The sequence below is a fragment of the Wyeomyia smithii genome, chromosome 1 (genome assembly GCF_029784165.1).
Source record: "Wyeomyia smithii strain HCP4-BCI-WySm-NY-G18 chromosome 1, ASM2978416v1, whole genome shotgun sequence".
Lineage (NCBI taxonomy): Eukaryota > Metazoa > Arthropoda > Insecta > Diptera > Culicidae > Wyeomyia > Wyeomyia smithii.
Genome location: NC_073694.1, coordinates 15,106,131 through 15,125,236, shown reverse-complemented (window position 1 = coordinate 15,125,236; position 19,106 = coordinate 15,106,131). Strand labels below are relative to the sequence as shown.

At 40.4% G+C, this 19,106-nt stretch overlaps 1 protein-coding gene across 3 annotated transcripts in view; it reads left to right on the top strand.

The window, feature by feature from the left end:
- The first annotated feature begins 1,042 nt into the window (after positions 1–1,042).
- LOC129718504 (uncharacterized) overlaps positions 1,043–19,106 on the top strand; it is a 45,403-nt gene continuing 27,339 nt past the window's right edge. Inside the window, exon 1 of one of the 3 annotated variants that reach the window (XM_055669326.1) lies at positions 1,043–1,343. The gene's annotated coding sequence lies outside the window, so the exon portion shown is untranslated. Of the gene's footprint in view, positions 1,344–1,508; positions 2,148–2,188; positions 2,335–19,106 lie in introns of those variants that run through there. The other 2 variants (XM_055669328.1, XM_055669337.1) reach the window with 2 other exon arrangements.

Sequence of the window (19,106 nt, the reverse complement as noted above, 5' to 3'; positions counted from 1 at the left end):
TTAACTACAACATAGAGGGTGATAAGATGTCTTTGACTGTTTATGTCGACAATTTTCTCATATTCACCAATGATAAAAAATTGTTAATATTTCTGAAGAAGTTTCTGTATAGTCACTTTTAAATGTAGGACCTTGGATAAGATTTACTGATAAAAAAGAGACCGATTAAAGACGAGTTGTTGTTGAACCAAGTAAACTGAATTAAATCGATAGTATTGCCATGATGTTACTTTCTGAAGTAAGCCCAACGTTGGATAAATCGATGTGTTCGAAAACAAAGGGAGAAGAAGACGAGATGAAATATGTGCTTTAAAAAGAAGCTAATGTGTCTATCCCAAGTTACCATACACGACATCAGCTACACCGTGAATGCAATGAGTTAGTACAGTAGTAATCCAGGATACAAATACTGAGAAGCAGTCAAACGAATTATTCGATGTTCGCGCGGAACTTCGGATAATTGTTTCGCTATACCAAAGACGAAAATTCGAGTATAATTGGGTTTCCAGATATACATTGAGGAAGAGATTCAGGCACAAGAAAATCAACGACGTAAAAAATGTAAAATGTGGCTGGTAGGGATGTGGGAGTTCCCGTAGTGTTGTGGCTGAGGTGGAGATAGATGGCGATTCGAATTGGTTGATGAATTCGTTTATTGGTACGCTTGTGACAGGTGACAACGATATGAGCCGTGAAGTGTAACGACGAGTTGCAGCTGCAAACAGGGCCTTCCCCGGACTCTATGAATTCGTTCGGCCCTAGACCAGCGGTCAGCCAACAAAGTAAAGTATATAAAGTAAGTAAGTAAAATGTAGCCATTACAATAACAAATTGATAAGAAGCTAGAGAATCTCTTGTTATTGAAATTTTAAAATAGATCTAAACAGAAAAGTAATTGACCTCAACCCTGTGGCAAGCACTCTAATCTCAGCCGCCCAAATGACCCCATTTCTCTCCTCGATGCGGACGCCAATGGTTTTTCCATCGCGATAGTGTGCGTACGCCTCCGTCTGCCACAAACTTCCATCATTCGATGAAGGGAAAAATTTCAGTCTCTCTCTTCCACAGCTCGCGATAAGTGCGGAACGCGACGACGTACCAACATACGAACACGACACGGAATCTGTGCTGTAAAAGTCGTACCGAAGAGACAATCGCGAACACCGGTGATCCTCGGACAGGACAGGAAAAATTTGCGATTAAAAACGAGTGCACCGAGTGCGGTTTTGTCGTGATAAACTATCGTCACCCGTCCGGAGGAAGCTTTTGTGACTCGATACGGTTGCACCAAGAGCGGCTTAAAAATGTGCAAATTTAGGAAAACCAACCCAATCGAAGTAAATGTAAGTTCGGGCTTTCGGGTGGAATTAAGTAATGGCGAAGAAGAAACGGGTTCGAATAGTCGACTGGAAAATTTGGCCTAATGGCTAGCCTTGATATGATTGAATACAAATATTGCTGGTTGCTTAGGCTAGATAATCATTTTGGGATTTGTAGTGGCCAAAAACGCGAAATTTGCAATTGAACTGTCGATTTTGGTAGTTTTGGGCGAAAAAAATCCAGTTTTTTTTCTCGTGACACGACTGTCTACGGAAAAGGCTCTCTCTCGCTCTACGTTGCTGTCGTGTGATACATGTCTTCTTGTTTTTTTTTTCCTGTTGACTTGCTCCCACATTCAAAACTCGTCTCGTGTGTGCATGTGTGCGTGTGTTTATCTTCGTACGTGTGGCATCTCCGACGAAGAGTGAGAAGAAACGTCAAAATTTCACTGGTTTCGTTTTTCTCGGTATCGGAACTCGGAACGAAGTTTATCGTCAACATCATCATTATCATGATCCCGCGGCAATAAGAAGAAAACGAGTGTACAAACTATACTGACGTGCGTAAATTTTCCTCTATTACTTGGGCTGGAGGAGAATTATTTTTTTGAATTGGCAAAACGGTGAAAAAGTGTTGCTTCTTTTGTCTGGTTATAACGCAGTTTTACAAGTGCCTGCCCTCGAAAACGGAGTGAAGGAGAGAAAAAAACTAACATCGAAATTTCAATGTTTGCTAGCAACAAAGCAGGCGGTGATGGTTCTGGTGTTAGAAAATTGCGTTGCTTTCACGAACGTGGCGTTTGCACGGTACAACTGCTTTTGGGCAAAGTGAGTGCTACTAGTGGGAAGGGGTTTTATTTTTGAAAATTTAGAATTTAGCCGGAAAGCTTTGTGGAAGGGGGAAAAGATTCAGTGTGAGATGAGAATATGTGAAAATTTTTTCGACGGAAAACAACCAGAGCGTGAACCTTCCGGACTCGTATCGGGGGAGAACAATATTCTCAAGGTTTCAAAGGTGCTGTCAATTATTGATTCTGTGCCCGGAATAATGATTTTATTTCTCTACAGTGGAGTTCGTTCTGCGTTGTGATGTTACGGTTTGGAGCTTTGTTCTCATAAATGGCAAGAATGTATTTATTAATGTAGTAAAAATATGAAATTATGTATTGGTGAACCTGTTTGCTGTACAAACATCGTTCTTGCAAGACGCATTACGTGTCAAGACAGGAATGCAAAAGTGAATTACGATTTGAGTTTATAAAAAAATCCATTCTGTATCATACATATATCAGTACCAAGAAAGGGAAAAAAGTAGAAAAGTTCGTGTCTAAATGCTGAAACTTAATTGTGTTGCACTAATATTACGAATTTATGACATTAATCTTTTCAAGTTTCTGTTGAGGGTACCCATCCAAAAGATCGATCTCCCGCATTCAGCTGTCTAGGCTGCTTCCGAGAGAGTTCGATAATATTTCTATTAAAAACTTTATTCAAACATTTCAAATGTCACTGAAACAAATCGCTTTGTTGTACATACGAATTAATCGGTTTAGTAAACATTCGCTAGAGTAATGTAACAATGATATTTTTCACAATTTGTTGGAATTCAAAGTCAAACAATTCGGCGAATTTTGAATCAGACAATGGAGTCCTAGTTTCATTTATTTTTAGCTATGAATTTGATATGTTTACATTTGGTTACTCTTCAATTTTGAGTCTGGTTCGTGCCTTCTTGGTTTGAATATTTTGCTATAATTATGTTATATCTAAACCGTTCATCTTGAAACTCTATAGAAGTGTGACGTACGACCTTAATCATCATCATCATCATCATCTCCAGCATTTTTCATACGAAGAATGGCACCTTATTAAGATAAATGTGCAATTTTCCTTCTTCTTCGTTCTGGTAAAGCCCCGCCAAGGAACAAACCCTAGCAATCTAATCTTATAGTTTGTGCATTATGCAACGTGACTCCCCGTGAACCAGCAACCCTGCAAACAACTTCTGTTTTCATACGTTATAAATCAATCTAGTTATCAATTTCTTTCATTTCTTTTCTTCATTCGAATATCGGGTGAGTAATACCTGGGTAGTCTCTGATAAGCTCATCATTTTAGATGCAGTGACTAACTGTGGTACAAAAATGCAGTTCATTGAAAAAATTGAACCGATAAGATAATTTTCGCTTGCTAGCCGTCAAATCATTGAACTTTAGTTTTTTTTGGTCTTCCTTAAGATTCTGGAATTTTAAATCTCTACGTTTCAATATTGTTCTCTGTGCGGAATCCATAAAATTTTAGAACAGTTTTTGCTGTGGAAGTTTCCAAGTTTCAATTATTGTGACACAGGGGGAGGGGGGGTTAGCTTGAGTGTGACATCAAATTTCAATTAAAAAAAAAAAAATAAAAAAAGTCACATACCTAACCACAGAGATCAACTCAGAACTATTTATGATATTCGCATCATTCATTTATAGTTCTACGATCGCTTTTTTGCTTAAGATTTGCTTTAGGTAAAATAAATGACAATTTTTTTCTCGCTAAAAAAGCACAATGTTCGTTAACTCTGTTTTACCGTGCATGTTCATTTATGATGAACAGCGCAATTTTTTTATTTTTTAGTGTCTCTCAATCCAATAAATACAAAAATTGTGACAAAACGTAAATAAAAATGCTAAGCTATTGTAACATGTGGAGAAGATTTGGATTGCGAATTGATTGAAGAAGAGGAACTTAATATTGATGGTCTTTCAAAAATTAGTCATGATGCTGAAGTTACTGTCTCGCAGGGTGGCCACTCTACCGGGAAAAGCGGGAAAAAGCCGGAATTCAAATCACCGGGAAAAAAATACGGGAAAACGGGAAATTAGGCTTCACGCCGGGAAAATCCTCCTTCATGTCTGCCGTTTCATTTGTTCAACAGTTTCTGAGGAAATCGATCAACATGAAAACCTGCTTTTTTTGCACGATGACCTAACTGGCATGATTCTGCCGGTTAGGGAAAAGCTGGTTGTTGGTTTCAGCCAAAGTCGACAACGGCTTCGCAGCAAGATCTGCGTCAAATAAAATCAGGCTTGGTCAGGTGAATACTTACTGCTTCGTGACATATATTGTCAGATTTTCAAAGAAATCAAAAAGTAACCAGCGTCGCGGGAGGCGTATTGAAACTTCTTGTGAATAGTGTTCGACATCGCACCTGGTAGAATCCGGTCAAAAGTCAGCTAGGACCGGAAACTTCGAGTCTTGATTTTATTTCGAACCGGGCCGGAACGGAACTACCCGGCTTATACTTCTCGATTTTTGATAACATTTTAATCACAAGCAGCACATTTATATTCGAATCACTTTAATTGCATTTGCAAGTGACATATTTTAAAGAGAATATATATCAAATATTTTTAACAAACTGTGTTCGTCTGTCATGTTGCGGAAACTAGGTCAATATTTGCTGAAATTTCGTTAATAATATAAATAATCAAGACTATTTATTTTCAACATTCTCCATATTAAGCGTTCGGCAGAAAAAAATAGTTTTTTTTTTTATTCTAAATTCGACCTTTGGATTTTGTTGGGGAAAGCCGCCACCTTGAAGAGCTATTTGTTAAAGATTTCTCAGATATTTTCTATATCAAAAACAAACAGTAGCTAATAATATTTTTTCCAATTGTTTATTCAGAGTGTCAGTTGAATTTATTATACGGACCATGAGAAAATTTCTCATACATTTCATTGGCCCCAGCTCGAAAATTTTGTAAGTCCCAGAATCGAAGTTTTTCAAAAAAAAATTGTTTTGAAAGAACAGATCTCAACGTTTCATGCATTTTGCAATATGCATCTTAACAGTTTTATGTGTATTTTTTCATTGGTTACTCTGAGGCTCTTCTTCCCAAAGTCCGCTTGAAATTTTGCCTGAGGACATTTTTCGATGCATCCCATTTATCCCATGCATTTCATTGGCATCCTGATACAGAAGCACTGCGAGCTCGAGAGTAGGTGGTCGACAAAGAAGGAAGCAAGAAAGCGCGAGATGGCGAAGATTGTCAACGATTTTGAAATAAAGAGGGCGAAAATTGTGCAACAAATCACTATGAAGGCACTTGCTAACATCGACGAACAGTTAAAAACGATTAAGGAGAAATGTTTTTCATAGTTTTGTAACACTATTTTTGCAAGGCATAAATAAGTATGTAAAAATTGATTTTTTTCTCATATGTTTTAAAAATAAAACACCGGGAAATTTTATTAAATATCATCGGGAAAAAAACGGGAAATCGAAAATTGATATTGAGTGGCCACCCTGATTATAGCCTAAATCTCTGCTTGGAATGCTGTTGGCCATTCACCCATAACCACCGATATCCGAACTTCAGGACCGAAGATTCCCGCACCCGTTTTTGAACCGATTTTTGAGCCATTCGTGAAGAATACCGTTGACCCCTGATGAACCATATGAACCCCGCACTCCCAATCGGAACGTGATGATGCACCTTGTAGGGAATATCGCAGTTATTCATAGGTTTCATCCAGTCTCCGTTCATACTCATCACTGGCCCTCTTTTGAAGTGTTGCAATATACTCAGATGGCCAAGAAGGTCACCCGGTAAGACATTTTTTAGACGTTTGAGCCGGAGAGCACTCCCTTTCGCTTCTAGTTGCACAAATTCATGCAATGGCAGCAGGTGAAGGATTGCGTCCAATTGCGTTATAGTAATACACGCAAGTCTCTGCAGTTTCGCTAGCTTTGCTCTCGTTATAGCCTGTTTTGTTTTGGGCCACCAAACTAAGGAAGCGTATGTTATTTTCGGGAGTATATTAGACTTGTAGATCCATCTTATCATTTTTGGTTTTAGTCTCCACTTCCTACCAACCGTTTTAGAACATAACCAGAAAGCATTGACCGCTATTGCACCATCTAGGTGCGCGTTCCAGTTAAGCTTCGCATCAAGGATTAATCCTAAAAATTTAACCCTTTCGCTCAATTGGATAATACTTTCCTCAAGCCTAAGTGGCATTAGGTTAAGTTTTCTCCTTTTAGTGAAAGGTACTACTACAACTTGGAAGGGTTTATGCACCATAAATGGGTTACGTTTAGGGCATGTTGCATTCTTTCCGAGACTATGTTGTCAAACTTTCCCCTTGCCACAATGACAATGTCATCTGCGAAGCCTACAACTTCAAAACCTTCATCTTCTAAGCTTTTGATAAGGTCATCCACTACTAAAGACCATAACAGCGGCGAGAGTACTCCCCCTTGAGGGCAACCTTTCGTAGCTCTTACAGTTACGGATGAGCTCCCCAGCTCCTAAGAGATTTCTCTTTGTGCAAGCATAGTGCAGGGCTAGTAGCGAGTCACTACTTAGTGACTTTGTCACTATTTTGAGCCTAGTCACTAAAAAGTCACTGTTTACGGTAAAAAGTCACTTAAGTCCCTATTTTACGACAAAATGGCCACTAAAGTCACTTTGTTAGCTTTAAATGTATAAATTAACTATACTTAACTTAACAGCATACTTTAGAAAGCTTGCTTCTCATTTACAGAATATTTGGACAGTTCGGTTTGTAAGGCATTTTTGTTAACTTTTCCATCATAGAAGTTTCATGCCAGGCAATGTTTTCAAATTTCTCATCGAAGTAAACAGTGCAGAATAGTTACGAACGAATTGTCTAAGAGCTGCAAAGGAATATAAAGGTTTATTCTACAAGCTACTCGCGTCTTAAACCAGTGTTGTGCGTGGAATTACGTTTGTAGTTTGATTTGCTTGTCTCAAATCAACTGTTGCTCCTGGTTGAAGTGGATTCAAAAATTTCGAGCTTATATTGTGCATAGTCGTGTTTAGGTCTCAATCCGTAGGATTTTGCTTTCAATCATCCGAACCTATCGGTGTTTACCAGATACCATTTCGAATGTCCATAATGATAACCTGTTCTACGCAAATTTTTCTCCCATGCTCCAGATCAAACAAACGAGTGTTTAGTGGGACGAATTTGATTAGAAAATGTCAAGTGGGTTAAATATGCGTGGAAAATCATTGATGGGACAAACAGGCTTAGTATTGTTTTTGCAGATTTTCGGAACGAACAATGCTATTTTTAATATATTTTGAAAAACCCCTCCTTTAGTTAGCTTAACCAACTTCAAACGCTTTTCGAAGCTGTCACAGGCGGCACGGATTCCCAGATTTTCTGGATAACCGCTTTACAAGTTGGAGGTAATCTAAAAAAAGTTTATTGAGTTGAGATCAGGTGAACTTAACGGCAATTTATTTCTATTCAAAAAGCCCCTCGAATTGTCCCTATACCTACCTTGAGTCAAGTTCGCAGTATGCGCTGATGCACCGTCTTGCTAGAACATATAGTAATTAGCTCTGAAGAGTTTTCGAAGACATGGGGTAACGTGTTTTTCCAAAACTACCGTTTAATAATAAACAGCATTAAACTCGGCGTCTTTGTAAATGAAAATCAGAGAAAGTTTACTCGCTTGCAAATTGCTCCCGAGACCATCACTAAAGCTGTACTATGCAATCGAGGAACATTCCTTTAGAACTCTGAAATGTTATCTCTTGCTGCTGCCCACATTCGATTGTTTTGTGTAACCAGTCACACTCCAGGCCAAATAGTTTCTCATCAGAAACAATGAACTCGCGAACAGCGAGTTGTGAAAGTATCATTTTCAGTCTATCGAGCCTCTTTTTCTAAAAGAATCGGCCAAAATATTGTGGACCGATTCAATAGTTATACTCAGATGGGTGGGAATTACAAACTGAACGTTATCATTTCGCCGGACACGCTTCTTCATAACAGTCAAAATTTTACGACTTGCGGCATCCTTGCAGATCGTGGCCGACAGAATTTTCAACGATCCCCCAAAGAGAATGTTTCCTTGTATTTTTCGATGGTTTAATAAACGAAATCTCGCCTAGCTTCACATGGTTTGAGATGTTTGAATATTGTGCAAGGGCAGTCACTGACCAAAAATCGTTTTACTACGACTTTTCGGATTTGTTACATCGCACATCAAGAACTTAATACAACTGACAGACCACCAACACACCAATGCGTATTCAAAAGTGCATACATTCGTTCACGTACTTTCATTAACACTTATAACTCGAAAACTTGTATTCGAATATATTGAACAAGGTGTTATTACAACTATTTCAATGTGAAATTATGATACAGATTTTAGTTATTTTCTATGAGAACAAATCATTGCACATCCTATGTTCTAAAGACATAAATTTCAGATAAAATTTAATTCATTTATGGTTCAACAATAAATTTCAAAACCCTCTTTTGTATATGTTTGGTAACTATTTGGTCACTATTTAGTCTCTATTTGGTCACTATTTTAATGAAAAAAGTCACTAAAGTCACTATTATTTTGCTCCAAGTGCGCTACTAGCCCTGATAGTGTGAATCCAGTTGACTATGCATGTGTTAAACATCCTTTTCTTCATCGCATTCGTCATGGAAGAGTAGGTCGTGTTATCGAAAGTACCTTCAATATCCAAGAAAGAGCATAGTGCAATTTCTTTTGCTGAAAGAGATCTTTCAATTTTGTTTACCGGCGTATGAAGAACTGTGACTGTTGAGCTACCTGTTTGATAAGCAAATTGAAATTTAGATAAAGGTTATTTATGCATGTATGTTGTATTTAGATATTCCTTTAGTACTTTCTCCATTGTCTTCAATAGAAACGAAGACAAGCTTTTAGTCCATACGATTTGGGGTCGGCGTTAAAGAGTGCGATTAAGGCAAGCAACTGGGACTACTTTGATAGGCTATGCGCGAGTGCCAATACGAACCCGTGCCGTGGGGTGACGCCTACAGAATCGTAGTTGCCAAAACCAAAGGCACGCTGGCGCCTGCAGAGCGATCACCAGTGATGCCCGAGCGTATCATCGGGGGACTCTTCCGGCGCTCCAGTATCTCTGATACAGACCAGGGATGGTCGACCAACCTGCCGAACATCCAATTCGTGAGCGACGACAGCCGTGTCGAGATCGAGGGAGAGGTAAGGGTTACGAATGAGGAGCTCAGCTCATCGTGATCGCCAACTCCCTAAAGGTAAGCAAAGCACCGGGACCGGATGGAATCTCAAACCTTGCAATCAAGCTGGCGATAAAACGGCCTCCGGACTGTTTCGAGCAATCATGCAGAAGTGTCTGGATGAATGTCTCTTCCCGGAGAGGTGGATGCGGCAGAGATTGGTCTTACTGCCGAAGGCTGGGAAACCGCCAGGGGAGCCATCGGCATGTAGGCCTATCTGTCTGCTGGACACCGCGGGCAAGGTGCTTGAGAGGATTATCCTTAACAAACTGGTGAGGTACACGGAGGGTGTAAAAGGTCTGGCAAGTAACAAGTTCGGTTTTCCCGAAGGGCAGGTCCCACCGGATGCTATCCTTCCCGTCACCAAAACGGTTGTGGTAGCATTCCAGCGCACGAGAAAGAGCATACACTGTTGCGCAATCGTCACGCTCGACGTGAAGAATGTGTTCAATAGCGCCAGTTAGGAGTGCTTGCGCTCAGGAGCATCCATGTACCGGTGTGGCTGTACAAGATGCTAGAAAGATACTTCCAGAATCGAGTACTTGTTTACACCAGGAAGGAGGGTCAGAAATATGTCCCAATTACCACAGGAACTCTGCAAGGTTCTATCCTGGGCCCGGTGTTGTGGTATGTCATGTATGACGGGGTGTTGAAACTCAAGTTTCCTGTAGGATTTCGTGCAGGATCGTGGCAACATGGAAAGTACCTACAGGTTCATGTGCCTGAGGGTTGCGAGTGCGTACCGAACAGTGTCATACGACGCAATCTGTGTCTTGTTCGGCATTATGCCTATCAGCATCGCCAGTAGGGAGGACAGAGAATGCTTCGACCAACACAAAGAAAGGAAACCGTATTGCTCTCCACGGTGAGTAATGGTTTGCTGGAAACTGATCGACTGCGGATACTGCCGACCCATTCTGATTATTTCTCGACTGCGTTTTTAACATCTAGATCCGCAAGACGTGACCGTCGCTACTAGAAACGATCTCCGACTAACGGTATTTGTAATTTATTATTGTCAGAACGTTCGACAACGATCTATGAAACCCGTCGATTCGTACTAAACTGGCAGGAATATGTTCGTTTCCCCATCAAGAGAAGTCATCTTGGATCATTTCTGTTGCTGCTATACATGAACTATGTCAACTTTATTTTAACGTGCTTTAAGCTAACTTATGCCAGTGACTTGAAGTTGGGTCAGAATTCGTGCAACTCTTGAAGTTTTTAATACTTATTTGAAAAAATTAGACATCGCGATTTTTAGTGATACAACTGGTTGGTGTTGCCTGGGCAATGTTGTCATTCGACAATAGCTAAGTGAGAAGGTGCGACGCGATCATTGGCGCGTAAACCATATTCCGGCGGTAGAGGAAATGCTTCGCCAACCTGAGCGTCTGTTCACCAAGATGGTGCGGCTGAAAACAGCGTCTGATCTCCATGTTATGAGCGGCTGATCAACGTCCTGGTGGCAGCGTGGGACTCTAAACAGAGCTGACACGATGGTCCCCCGGCGAGACAGGGGGTTGGGGAAGGCCCAACAAGCCGCCCCGGAAAACAACATGTTACAAACAACGTAAGAGATAACGTGAAAATCGTTATTGGGGACATGAATGCTAAGGTAGGCCGGTAGGCAATGTACAGACCGGTAATCGGACCAGATAGCCTGCATGCCGTGTCTAATGATAACGGCCATCGGTGCGTAAACTTTGCGGCCTCCCGTGGTATGGTAGTCCGAAGTACCTTCTTCCCCCGCAAAGATATCCACAAATCGACCTGGAGATCACACGACCAACAGACAGAGAACCAAATCGACCACGTTCTAATCGACGGCAGGTTCTTCTCCGACATCATCAACGTTCGCACCTACCGCAGTGCGAATATAGATTCGGATCGGACCACTACCTAGTAGCTGTGTGCATGCGCTCAAAACTATCGACGGTGTATAACACCCGCCGAAGTCGAACGCCGCGACCAAATATTGAGCAACTGCGGGACGCCGAGGCTGCACAGGAATACGCGCAGCAGCTGGAGGCAGTGCTACCCACGGAAGAGCAGCTTGGCGCAGCTACCCTTGAGGATGGCTGGAGGAGCATCCGATCCGCCATAGGTAGCACTGCTGTAGCGCTACTAGGTACAAGGGCCCCGAATCATAGAAATGACTGGTTTGACGGTGAATGCAAACGGTTAGTCGAGGAGAAGAATGCAGCACGGGCAAGAATGCTGCAACACCGCACGAGAGCGAACGTGGAACGATACCGACAGGCACGGAACAGCCAAAACTCAGTCCTCCGAAGGAAGAAGCGCCAGCAAGAGGACCGAGATCGCGTAGCGATGGAAGAGCTGTACCAAGTTAGCGACACTCGGAAGTTCTACGAGAAGCTGAACAGCTCCCGTAAAGGCCTCGTGCCGCAAGCCGATATGTGCAGGAGCTTGGACGGCAACCTCCTTACTGACGAGTGTGAGGTGATCGAAAGGTGGAGGCAGCACTTCGACGAGCCTCTAAACGGCGATGCAGTAGAGCGCGAGGACGGTATGGCAACTGATCTTGGTACACGAGCAGAAGACATCAGAATTCCAGCCCCCGATCTTCTGGAGCTGGAGGAGGAGATTGGTCGGCTGGAAAACAACAAAGCTGCTGGAGTGGACCAACTTCCCAGCGAGCTATTGAAATACGGTGGAGAAACACTGGCTAGAGCGGTGCACTGGGTCATTGTCAAGGTTTGGGAGAGAGAACGAGTACCGGAGGAGTGGATGGAGGGTATTGTGTGTCCCATCTACAAAAAGGGCGACAAACTGGAGTGCTGCAATTATCGGGCAATCACTCTGTTGAACGCCGCCTACAAGGTACTCTCCCAAATACTTTGCCGTCGACTATCGCCATTTGCGAAGCAGTTCGTGGGGCATTACCAGGCGGGATTTATGGGTGCCCGCGCCACCACGGATCAGATATTCGCGGTTCGGCAGGTTATGCAGAAATGCCGCGAATATAACGTGCCCACACATCATTTGTTCATCGATTTCAAATCGGCGTACGACACAACCGATCGAGACAAGCTATGGCAAATTATGCACGACTACGGTTTTCCGGACAAACTGACGCGGTTGGTCAAAGCGACGATGGATCGAGTGATGTGTGTAGTTCGTGTTTCGGGGGCACTCTCGAGCCCCTTCGAAATCCGAAGAGGGCTGAGGCAAGGTGATGGTCTCTCGTGCCTACTGTTCAACATTGCCCTGGAAGGTGTAATTAGAAGAGCGGGGATTAACACGAGTGGCACGATTTTCCAAAAGTCGGTTCAACTGTTTGGTTTCGCTGACGATATCGACATTGTGGCTCGGACCATTGTGAAGATGGCGGATACTAACATCGGATTAAAGGCTGAAGCCAAAAAGATTGGACTGGTCATCAATGCATCGAAGACGAAGTAAATAAGGAAGGGTTTCACGTGAAGACAGTAACAGTATCAGTAACCTCCCACCTCGAGTTCAAATTTGTGGTGATGAAATCGAGGTGGTCGATGAGTTCGTGTACCTGGGCTCACTGGTAACTGCCGATAACGATACCAGCAGAGAAATTCAACGGCGCATTATGGCAGGAAATCGCGCATACTTTGGTCTCCGGAGGACGCTTCGATCGAGTAGAATTCGCCGCCGCACCAAGTTGACCATCTACAAGACGCTGATCAGACCGGTAGTCCTCTACGGGCATGAGACATGGACTATGCTTGTGGAGGACCAACGCGCCCTTGCGGTGTTCGAGCGGAAGGTGCTGCGTACCATTTTCGGTGGACTGCAGATGGAAAACGGAGTGTGGAGAAGGCGAATGAACCACGAACTGCAGGAGCTGCTTGGGGAGCCATCTATCGTCCACACCGCTAAGATAGGCAGGCTGCGGTGGGCTGGGCATGTTGTAAGGATGTCAGACGACAGCCCGGTAAATATATTTTTTTAAACCAATCCGTCAGGGACGAGACGGAGAAGTGCACAGCGGGCAAGGTGGATCGATCAGGTGGAAGACGATCTGCGGACCCTACGCAGACTGCAGAGCTGGCGAACTGCAGCCATGGGCCGAGTGGAATGGAGACGACTCTTACGTACAGCAAAGGCCACACCACGGCTTGGGACTGTTTGGTAAGGTAAGGATTTTTAGAGATCCGTTTCACAAATTCTGACCCAGTTGTATTACACGATAAAACAACCAAAGGGCGCACTTTCTCTGCAATTTTCAACTGCGCCCTGGTAGGCCTACACTTAAAGCGTTAATAGACGGTGAGAGACCCTGATCGATACCAAACTGATTTTTTTACAGTTTGAATTCCCGTTTTGCTTGCCAAAAAGTTTAAAAATGTCTACTGTCTAAAAGCCCTATACGACTTTAACACGTTGAGGCTCAGATTAGTTCTCTTCGAAATCCACTTTATCCACCCCGCTACGAGTGTTGTTTAGTTTGGAACTCACCGATTAACGAAATTTCCGGTTACCAACTTGAGTCCAAACGGCCTGTGGACTATTTCGGGAAAAATGTACATGAAGTGAGTTAGTTGTTAAATATAAAAATTGTTCAATTTCACCCAGTTCCATAGCAGCGAATGTAATAGTCAATGCGCCATTGGACAGATAAATGCTAAAAAAAATTTCTACGTACGCGGTAAGAATTGAGGAAAAACGAAATGTCGAATGTTATTCTAACACAGATATTTTTTTTTTTTAAGGGGGGATTTGTTAGTAGCTTAAGTATTTATGATAAATGTTAGTAAATAATGAGTATGTGTGCCCAATCACAAATGGTGACTTCTCAACACTGTTAGAAATTTGTAATTTTAATTGTTAGGATTTGTTTGCTTTCGCAATTAGGACTTATCATTCGTAGGGATTTAAACCTACTTGTCAGGAAAGGGGAAGTAAACTTACAACTAACTTAATTGCTAACTTATTGGCTATAAAGAGAGCTTATCGCAAGCAATTGAGGATTGCAATGATTTTTGTCGAAAATTGTTAATAATTTTATTTGACATAGCTTCTAAGGGTTCAACACCAGTAAGTCTATGTAATTCGAGTGTACCAAACCAAGGAGGACGCTTCAAAATCATTTTCAGAATTTTATTCTGAATCCTTTGGAGCGTTTTCTTCCTTGTTGAACAGCAACTTGACCAGATCGGTACAGCATAAAGCATTGCTGGTCTAAAAATTTGTTTGTAAATCAAAAGTTTGTTCTTTAAACAAAGTTTAGAATTCCTGTTAATGAGAGGATATAAACATCTCGTATATTTGATGCACTTGGCTTGTATACTCTCAATGTGCTCTTTGAAAATAAGTTTTTTATCATAAATTAGTCCCAAGTACTTAACCTTGTCGGACCAACTTAAAATAACCCCATTCATCTTGACAACGTGATTATTGTTTGGCTTGAGGAAAGAAGCCCTAGGCTTATGCGGAAAAATTATCATTTGAGTTTTAGAAGCATTGGGAGAGATTTTCCACTTTTGCAAGTAGGAAGAAAAAATATCTAAACTTTTCTGCAATCGACTGCATATGACACGAAGACTTTTTCCTTTTACGGAAATGCTTGTGTCATCGCAGAACAATGACTTTGTGCATCCTGGAGGCAAATCAGGAAGATCCGAAGTGAATATGTTGTACAGGACTGGACCCAAGACTGAACCTTGAGGTACACCTGCTCTGACAGGAAATCTATTAGATTTTGAATTCTGATAGACAACCTGCAGAGTTCGATCAGTAAGATAATTTTTTAAAATTTTGATTAGAAAATTGGAAAATTAAAAGTTTGCAATTTCGCAATCAAACCTTTATGCCAAACACTGTCGAATGCTTTTTCTATGTCTAAAAGAGCAGCTCCAGTGGAATAACCTTCAGATTTGTTAGCTCGTATCATATTAGTAACTCTGAGCAATTGATGAGTTGTGGAATGCCCATGGCGAAATCCAAACTGTTCATTTGCAAAAATTGAATTTTCGTTGATGTGTGACATCATTCTGTTAAGAATAATTCTCTCAAACAGTTTACTTATTGAAGAAAGCAAACTGATTGGTCGATAACTTGAAACTTCAGCTGGGTTCTTATCCGGTTTTAAAATGGGAGTAATTTTTGCATTTTTCCATAATTTAGGAAAATATGCAATTTTGAAGCAGCAATTGAAAATTTTCACTAAAAATTCCATTGTGCTCTCAGGGAGATGTTTGATTAGTATATTAAAGATTCCATCGTCACCAGGTGCTTTCATATTTTTGAAATTTTTAATAATTGATTTAATCTCATTCAAGTTAGTTTCAATTATTTCTGCAGGTAAAAAATTCTGGGAAGAAATTAAATCAAATTGACGTGTGACTTCATTTTCAATTGGACTCACAAAATTCAAATTTGAGTTATGAACACTCTCAAACTGCTGAGCAAGTCTTTGAGCCTTTTGTTCATTGGATACAAGAAAACGTTCACCATCTTTTAAAACTGGAATAGGCTTTGAAGGTTTCTTAAGAATCTTCGACAGCTTCCAAAATGGTTTTGAATATGGTTTCAATTTTTCAACTTTAGTCTCAAAATTTTGATTTCTCAGAAGAGTAAATCTATGCTTAATCTCTTTCTGTAAATCTTTATAAATAGTTTTAAAAACAGGGTCACGAGAACGTTGATATTGACGTCTGCGGACATTTTTCAAACGAATTAGAAGTTGAAGATTTTCGTCAATTATTGATGAATCAAATTTCACTTTGGAGCCTTTGGAACAGAATAATTCCTGGCATCAACAATTGCACATTTTAATGCTTCCAAAGCGGAATCAATATTCACTTCGTTTTGCAAATCAAGCTCATTATTGAAATTTCTCTCAATATGAGTTTTGTATCTTTCCCAATTAGCCTTGTTATAATTAAAAACAGAGCTCATAGGGTTTAAAACTGATTCATGTGATAAAGAAAAAGTTATTGGAAGATGGTCAGAATCAAAGTCAGCATGTGTGATCAAATCACTACATACATGACTTTGATCTGTTAGCACCAAATCAATTGTTGAAGGGTTTCTTACAGAAGAAAAGCATGTAGGACTATTCGGAGACAAAATAGAATAGTATCCTGAAGAACAATCATTGAATAAAATTTTGCCATTGGAATTACTTTGAGAATTATTCCATGAACGATGTTTAGCGTTAAAATCGCCGATTATGAAGAATTTCGAACGATTTCTGGTGAGTTTTTGTAAATCACCTTTAAAATAATTTTTGAGCTCGCGTGTGCATTGAAATGGTAAATATGCTGCGGCAATAAATAAAATCCCAAGTTCAGTTTGAACTTCAATTCCCAAAGTTTCAATAACTTTCGTCTCAAGATGGGGAAGAGCATGATGTTTGATTCGGCGATGAATAACAATTGCAACTCCACCGCCGGAACCCTGAATCCTATCATATCTATGAACCACGTAATTGGGATCATATTTTAATTTTATGTTAGGTTTCAAAAATGTTTCAGTAATAATTGCAATATGCACATTATTTACTGTTAAAAAATTAAATAGCTCATTCTCATTGGCCTTCAATGAGCGAGCATTCCAATTTAATATTTTAATTGTTTTATTTAAAATCATTGCTAAATTTTAAATTAGAAACAATTTTAATAGTAAAATTTGTGCCTATTTGAATGGCTTCAAACATTGATTTTGCCTGCAACATGGCGTTCATAAGATCGAACATTGCCTGTTGCAAAAAAGAAAGTTTACCTGCCGTAATAGGCCCCAGGCAGTTGACATTAGAAAAAATATTTTCGGTAGCAATATTAGCTGGAGTGATAGGTGTACAATTATTTTCTAGCGTGTTTCGCTTACCCATATTAACGGTCATTTTCGAACTACCAACACTAGGCGGTATAATGTTCGAACTACCTGTAACCTGTGCATAAGTTAAACGGGTATGCAAAGGAGTAGGTAAACTATGCGTCACTGGTACGCTTGGAGAATTTTGTTTTGAAGTTGGTTTTAATTGAGAAATTGAATTTTGTTTACCTTGCCTTGCCTTAACAATTGCTAAACGGACTGAGCATTGATAAAAATTTGACATATGGTTGCCGTTACAATTCGCACAGCGAAAATTTTTACTCTCTTTCACAGGACATGTGTCCTTTTTGTGAGAAGAGTCTCCACAATTAAGACATTTTTGGTCCATGTTACAGAATTTGGAACCATGGCCATAACATTGGCAAGTACGGCATTGGGTGATATGCTTTTCACCTCCGCCATACTTCCTATAAATTTCCCACTTTACACGCACATTATACAAAGCATGTGCTTTTTCAAAAAAATTTAAGTTGTTAACCTCATTGCGGTTAAAATGAATTAAATAATTAACAAGGGAAATTCCAGTTCTCTGACTGTTATCGCCTCGTGATTTTTGTTTCATTAGAATTACTTGGGTAGGGGCTATGCCAAGTAATTCTGTTAAAGTAAGTTTGATCTCATCAACGGTTTGATCGTTGGTGAGACCTTTCAAGACAACCTTGAACGGCTTGGCGTTCTTGGTGTCATATGTAAAAAATTTGTACATCTTGTCAGTTAAATACTGAACAAGACGATCACGACCCTTTACTGAGTCGGCTAATAAGCGACATTCACCTCTACGGCCAATTTGATAGGTAACTTTAACGTCAGAAACAAACGTTGAAAGTTCCTTTTTGAATATATTAAATTCAGGAGAAATAGTTACCACAATAGGTGGAACTTTTTCCTTTTTTAAAGATTTCATATTTTGTATAGTTTCATTATTAATAACTTCCATTTCACCAGCTTCTTGCTCAGGCAAAATATCAAAAGGATTGTCACTACAGACACTCGAAGTGTCAGAAAGAGATGCCTCTCTTTTCCTCCCCGCAGCGATGCGAGGTTTCTTTTTCCGTCCAGCCATTTCAGGTGATACAAAAAAGTTCAAACAAATGTTAAATTCAAAACTAGGTAGTCTTGAGAAAGACTGATGGGAAATAACTTTCAGGTAGTCTTTAAAAGACACACTGACAAAACACAAACTTTGAAGCTATAGGCAGTCAAAGACCAGTCCACAAGCAACCGAAAAAACGTCTGATCTGTAGGACAGTTCAAGACGCACTGATAACACAGATATTGAAAAGGTAGACAAACCTACTCCAAATACAGATCGGACTCGATTATCCGGAGTTTTGGAGAACATTTCGCTCCGGATAATCGAACCCCCCGGATAATCGAGCCATTTTTTTGCTATTTTTTTAATATTTCTCATCTAGAACAGTGAGATTTCTATTTATATATATTGTACGAATAAAATTGAAAATTCCTCTTTTTATGCATCATTCGGTCAACTATGTAATTGGTATATAGACCATTGCATTTCACTTGAAGAGTATTGGTTCAATAATCCGGGACTATCCGGAACACAACCAAGACAGGCCTGCTTGTCATTCTAAGTACTGCATTGATCATGGCCATTATATGACAGGAATATGTTCCAGCCATAAATCCAAAACCGGTTAACCAAAAGCAATTGTCCTCATCGGTAACAAAAAACCATAATACCTTGCTTTTGGAGGTTGGTAAATAAGAATTGGTTGAAGGAACGACGAGAAAACTACCAAAAACAAATTGCCTAAGCAAAACAGGGTTTGCATCGTTATAATTTTGAACAACCCCAAACCTCCCAATGACCCGGAAGACAAAAGTACGTTATAGAAATCCAGAAGAAAAAAATACTCCGGATATTCGAGCTTCCGGATA